General features: G+C 46.0%; 1 protein-coding gene across 1 annotated transcript in view; it reads right to left on the minus strand.

Moving 5' to 3' along the window:
• Nucleotides 1-5,789, minus strand: part of SQOR (sulfide quinone oxidoreductase) — a 59,879-nt gene extending 54,090 nt beyond the window's left edge. The window contains exon 1 of the mRNA XM_006170719.3: nt 5,717-5,789. The gene's annotated coding sequence lies outside the window, so the exon portion shown is untranslated. The remainder of the gene's footprint in view (nt 1-5,716) is intronic.
• Nucleotides 5,790-6,908: the final 1,119 nt, after the last annotated feature.

A 6,908-nucleotide genomic window follows, 5' to 3' on the forward strand; every position in this document is an offset into this window, starting at 1 on the left:
CAATTTAGGCTTGGTCTCCTGAATTTGCTAAATGATCACAATAAAATGACTCAGGAGCCTCAGGAGCAGTGGGATTCCCGCTCAAAGTCCCACATGCGAGGAGACTCTGAAGGGTGGAGTGTCACTATAACCGAGGACTGGCCAATTAGTCAAGCATATCACTTCCTGGAATCCAGTGTGTGAGGTCTTAACACGATGAGAAAAGACTCTTTAATTACAAGTTATACTTGTTTCTCCTTTGAACAGCGTTGGAAAGACGCTAAACTCAGTCCTTTAATAGCACACAATGAGGTATAGACAAGGTAACAGGTGTGCCAGTTTCCCTGACGGCTCACATCTTCCCAGTGTCCAACTAGATGACACAGTTATTCGTTTCTGGTGAGGCTTTGTGTGAGGGCGTGTCGAGAGATCCAGGCCCACATTCCAGGTGGTGCCAGGCAGAGTTTGGTGTTATTTTAGATTTCTTTTCTTTTCTTTTTCTTTTTCTTTTTTTCTTTTTTTTTTTTTTTTGGCCAGAGGGCACATGCGCTCACCAGAAAGATAGAGATACGAGATACGGAGAACAAGGAGAGTGAGAAAGCACCCCCAGTGGGGCATGGTTACATCACAATCCCTTTTACTCCCTTTCTCCTCTTTGTTGGGATTTCAGGCACATACATCCAGTGTGTTTTCTGAAGCTGCCCAGGACAGGATTTGAACCTTCAGTTGACTATGTGGGAGCTGATTCCCTTAACCACTAAGTCACAGGGCCCACTTTGTAGGGCTCATTCTTAACCATTCTGGGCCTTTATTCATCAGTAGAATAAAGAATTGGGCTGGGTGATTTCAAAAGTCCCTTCTTTCTCTAAAATTTTACAGTTTTCTAAATGAAGAGGAAAGAGAAATTAAGATCTACAAACAGGCATTCAGTGAGGGTACTTGTTCTATTTACTCCTCAGAGCTGTGAATTATTGTGAACAACAACAACAACAACAAAAAAAAACATGAAAAGGATTCATAACCAGGCCTGAAACATAAACGGAATGGAAACCAAACCTTCTGGTTTCTTCCCTCAAGTCCCACAGCTGCAACATTATTTGTGGAAGACTATGTGCCAGGCAAACAGAGTTTGTGGGACCAGGAGCAAGTGACTTAACCACTTTGAGTCCATTTCCCAGAGTAGAAATAAGTGGAAGTGTCCAGTTGGACTTTAGAGACCCTTCCTACTCTATGATTCAAAACGAGCTTAGATTTAATCACCTAGACCTTTAAAACTCATGATTATCATCCAGCTCAGATGGCTAGAGAATGCGATGGCCCCTCATCCATCTCAAGCATCATTCACACGCTCACAGAAACACAAAATCGCATTACTAGACCTGGCACTTTCTTAGGATGCCCTCACAATTTATGCTCTAAACAAGGTGGTTGTTAAAAACACACAATTTTCCTATGAAGACATTGTGAGATGTCTTGGAACAAATAGCCAAGAAAACAAGACAATATCATAGACAGAAATTACCACAGGCTTTACTATAAAGGCCTCCCTTTCAGAAGTCAGACATTGGTCCCAGGATAATGCACAGGTATGTCCTCTCCACTGATGTAGATAGGGCTGGAGCTGCTGGTTCCCAGATACACAGCCCTCCCTGAGGGCTGGGCTAGGGCCAAAAGTTGGAAGTCCATTATAATTATAAGGGAGTCACTCCATGGTACTTAGAGATGCTCATCAACTCCATCACCCAGCATGCATTTATAAAGCACCTACTATGTAAATAGCATAAGAGCTAGCCTGGCTCATTTGCTGAAGAAGCAAAGTTCTTAACAGTCAAAACCATGAAGGTGAATAGGCTTTAATGATCTCTGACCAGACCCCAGAGACTCTTCTGGGTAGGTGGGGTGAGGGATCCTAAGAACAAGTGATGGGTATATGAGGCTCATGACATAAAAGATAGGATGCCCAATTATATTCATTTGCTAGGGCTGCCAGAAAGCACCACAAACCGGGTGCTTCAAACAATGGAAATTCATTTTCCCACAGTTCTGGAGACTGGAAGTCCAAAATCAAGGTGCAGATAGAACTGGCTTCTCCTAGGCCTCTCTGCTTGGTTTGCAGATGGCCTCCTTCTGACTGTGTTCTCACATGGCCTTTTCTTGGTGCACACATGCCCCTGACAACTTCTTATAAGGACACTGTTCACATTGGATTAAGGCCCCACCCTAGTAACCTAATTTAATTATCTCTTTAAAGACTCAATCTTCAAATACAGTCACATCCTAAGATAGTGGAAGTTAGGGCTTCAATATATGAACTTGGGGGATGGGACACAATTCAGTCCACCATACCATCAGTTTCCCTTCCAAGGTTATAGACATAGATAGCTCCAGTGTGTTCTAAATTCCTTGTTCTTTTCAAAATTCTCTCCTCACCTCTTATCACCAAGAAAATCACAGGGATGCTTGGCTGGACCTACTTTTCCTTGTTATTATTACCATGTACATTTGTTGGATGACACGGACTCCTGTTTTGTTTAAGATAGGATTTCCCCATGTCACAGTCCTCCTGCCTCCGCTGGGATTAAAAGCATGCACCATCACACTTGGTCTTTAGATTGAACCACAAGTCAAACTCAGGCCTCCCAAGTGGTCCCAGCCTGCAGAGCACAGCGTCTTCACCACATGTCCCACCACGGCTGGGGACCTCATAAACTTTTTTTGTTCTTTTTGGAGAGGTTTTTGCTATAGGGCACGTGCTCTCGCAAGAAAGACAGAGAGACAGAAAGTGAGAAATCACCCCCTGGGGGTATGGCCATGCTCCTCTCGGGATCTTGGGCACGCACGCACACGTGCCTGGAATGAGTTTAAGCCACTGGGTCTGGGATTCGAACCACAGTCAACTACATGGGAATCCAGCGACATAGCCATTGCACCGACTGCTGCTCCCAACTTTTAAGGCTCATAATTAAGAAGCAACTAGTTGGCCTCAGGTAGAGTCTGGGCAGCTTTTAGCATACTACCCACACTGCTCCTTTTTATCAAGTCTTCAGAGTCAGAGAAGTTACATAGTGGGTAGTGGGGCGGGGAACAGTGAAAAGAGAAGGAGAAAGAGGAATATACAACTATGCCCAGAAATACCTCATCATGGCTCTGTCTCTGCTCCTTACAAGACATTTCCTGTGTTACAACACATCAAACTAACAAACCTAGACACAGGCAAGATGGAGAACTGTTCTGCTAAGGAATCCTGGTTTCCTGTCAGCCCTCAATTTCATGTTCTCTGGCAGAACAGCAGCCGCACAGACCCACTTACGCAGACCAAGGGTGCCGACATTTCAAATTCCAGACATGTTTATCTATTTGTTCAGTCAGTTAAGAAAAAAAAAAAAAAAAAGGAAAGAAAAGCTCAGAATTTAAAGAGTCATTTCCTAAACTACCAGCTGTCTCTTTGATGAATTTTGTTTTGTTTTGTTTTGTTTTATGTATAGTCAGTCACAAGCAAGCCTCTTTAACCCACTTATGCTTTCAATAAAGATTTATTGAGTACCTTCTTATGCCAGGTTTGGGAATACAATGGTGATGGCCATAAACTTGGGAGAGCAAGAAACATGTCTAATAAATAGTACCGATTTTACCACTCTGTAGCAGGTGATTGCTGAGTGCCTTAAATACATGGGAAGATGTTGTCATTTCCACTGTACAATGAAGAGTTGAGGCTCAAAGAAGTCCAGACGCCAAATTCACACTGCTAGTCCTTAGAAGTGTCAAGCCCAGAAGCCGAGTCACCTGACTTCCTGGGCAGTGCCCTTTGTACTATCAGGAAATCTTAACCTGGGACCCATGGATGTGAATGGGGTGGGGGTGGGGGGGTACATCTTTGTTTTCAGTAAAATATCATTGAAATTTAATATGTTCTCCAATGATGTATTTAGGCAACAAATCACTACAATATTAGTAATAACTGATTTTTGTCATCAATAGAAATCACAGATTTTTTTATACTATAGGTGTTGCCTATATCTTAGAAATACTGTCTATGTTCTTTATTACTTCAAAATTATAGTAGCTATTAGTGGGCTGGATGGTGGCACAGAGGTACAACACAGCTCTCTGCAAGGCCAATCTGAGTATGCTGGGAGCACTGCGCTGGCTGAGGCTGGGGGCAGATCATGGCATCAGGACCCTGTTTTTTTTCTCTGTGTGTCTCACTCATGGAAAAAATTAATTAATTAAAACTTAAAAAAAAAACTTATGGTAGTTATTAGATCCACTGCTAGGTTTTATTATTTAATAATCCAAAAAGAATTTTAAAAAGAAGGAAAGAGGAAGAAAGAAAGAAAGAAAGAAAGAAGGAAAGAGGGAGGGACCAGCAGTTGACGTAATGGCTATGTCGCTGGACTCCCATGTAGTCAACCACGGTTCAAGTCCCGGACCCGGTGGCTTAAACTCACGCCAGGTGCATGTGTGTGCATGCCCAAAATCCCGAGAGGAGAATGGAGGAGAAGGGATTGCGGTGTGGCCATCCCCCCTGGGGGGTGATTTCTCGCTTTCTGTCTCTCTGTCTTTCTGTCTCTCGGGTGAGTACAAGCGCCTTATAGCAAAAAACCTCTCCAAAAAAAAAAAAATTCATTAGCTCTTTTTTAAAAGCACATAGACATGAGGACTTCAAAATGTTCGTGGAAAAATGGAATTATTTTGGTGCAAAACAAATTTTAAAATCTAGTGTGTCCTTGTAATGTGCATTTTCTGTGAAGTTTTTGAAGTCCCCTCCTATTCTGTCATACTTCTCTTAATATTTTTGAGTGTTTACAATTGGTTTCCTTCATAATACTCTACTTTTGATATATTTCATATCTTTAAGTTGTCATTCTGAGAGAAGAGCCTCAGCCTTCTCATAACTGCCAAAGGAGAGCCAACACAGAGATGGGTCAGAACCCTGCAGTGTAGCAATGGGCGGCACAGGCAAACCCAAAGGCTTTGCTATTGGATCTTTGCTCCAAAAGTTACGTAGGGATTTTTTTTAATTATTCATTTTAATTTGACCAGAGAGAGAGAGGGAAAGTGAGAAAGCAAGCCACCAGGTCCAGGACTTGAACCGTGGTCAGCCATGTGGGAGTGTCCAGCACCTTAATCACCACACCACCTGCTGGCCCCAAGATTTTGATCATCCAAAGAGAGAGATGAGAGAAAAGGAAGAGTCCCGACTTCACCAGAAGACCCTGTCTCTCCTTTCCACCACTTCCAGTTCAGCGAACGTCCTCCACTGCTGGTTTTTATGCACAGCTCAAGAGCTCCTCTGTGCCACGCTCAGTGTCAGTGGATAAATGTGTTGCCCCTGTGGGCGCACAGGCTGGAGACTGAGCACCCACTCCGGCCTGGGACCCGGCTGAGTGACAGCTAGTGGAAGGCGCCAGAAATTCCCGTACACCAGGACGATGGGTACTTCGATCTTTAACCTCCCCTCGCAAGTTGGCCTGTCGGTCCCGCAAGGCTCTGACGCTTGAAGAGCGAAGCAATAGTCCCAAGATCGGGGTTCCAGGCAAGGGTGGCAAGAGCTGCGGGTGTCCCGGAGGAGGCAAGGAAAGCTTGAAGCGGTTTGGAGCGCAGAGCACCTGGCCTGCGGAGTCCCAGCTGCGGGGGTAGAGTTGGGCGAACTACTGGCCTCAGGGGTGATCTCTGTCCCCGCCCAGTTCCCATCCCCTAGCCAAGGGACAGCGATCGGCTGCCGGATGCGTCTTACCCAGGCGAGCGGAGCCTCCGGCCACAGCGTTGGCGCAGCAAAAACTGCCGCTCCCTGCTGGGCTCACTGCCTGGGCTGGGGCGGGCCCGCCAGGCGGAGGCAGGAGGCGGGGAGAGCTAGGCTCCCCCCAGCAAAGGTCGGGAAAGGTCTGGCCGCTGCACTGCCGGGCGCAACAGCCTGGGCCGGGTAGCCAAAGCAGACTGCTCACGGGTTTTGAGTAGGCATAGGGGACATAGTCAGGAACGCGGGTCCTGCAAGACCCGGGCCCCGCCCATGGGTGAACGGGCATGCCAGGTAGACTCGCCCCCCCTCCACCCCCAGCCCTAATGCTCCCTGGAGCGCGAATGCTCCCGGAAAGTGCACGGAGGCCACCCGCTGACGCTCCCAGCTCCTGGGTGCCAACGGCGTTGCGTAATCCGGACCCGCACAGTTGGAGGAGGGGCACTGTGGATAGAGGCCCTGGCGGTTTGCTTTGGATCCCTCAGTGCATCCGGTGCTTCTCACCTGTTTCTCACGACTGCCAGAAAGACTCATTCCCACGCTCATTTCACGGGGAAGAGGCCAGGTGCTCAGAGCCTCTCAGAGACTTTTGTCGGGAAGAGCTGAAATGCTTCGCTCAGAGCACGCTGGGTCAACTGGCTTTCAGCCGCTGACTTCCAGACTGTGTTCCATCCCATTTGCATGACTAGACATTTTCTTTCTTTTTACTTGCCAGAGGGCTCATAAGCTTGCCAGAGAGACAGGGAGCGAGAGAAAGCAATCTTCAATGGGTCACAGAATCCCTTCTCCATTTCTCCATCCTGTCGGGATTTTGGCACTTCCAGCCTGTTCTCAGGCCACCAGAGTGAGATTCGAGCCAAGTCGTTGGTATGTGGGATCAGGATCCCTCAACCAGCAGGCCACAGGCTGGCCTCATGACTGAACATTTCCTTCTATATAGATGGAAACAAAATGCAGGTGGGTAGTTCTCCAGGTAAGACCCAGTGGTCTCACTTTTTATTTCAAAAAACAGGTGTTGCAAAAATCTAACTGCTATTTTAAGTTTTAATAACTTCAAAAGGGCAAGTGATACAAGCTTTCCAAAAAAAAAACCTGGAAAGGGTAATTATATGTTTCCTTTACACTTGGTTATTTGAATTTTCATAATTTAAAAATTGTGAATTAAAAATTTTTTCAATCAACATTTTCTGTC

Source organism: Tupaia chinensis, unplaced genomic scaffold (genome assembly GCF_000334495.1).
Source record: "Tupaia chinensis unplaced genomic scaffold, TupChi_1.0 Scaffold148874_1, whole genome shotgun sequence".
Taxonomy (NCBI): Eukaryota; Metazoa; Chordata; class Mammalia; order Scandentia; family Tupaiidae; genus Tupaia; species Tupaia belangeri.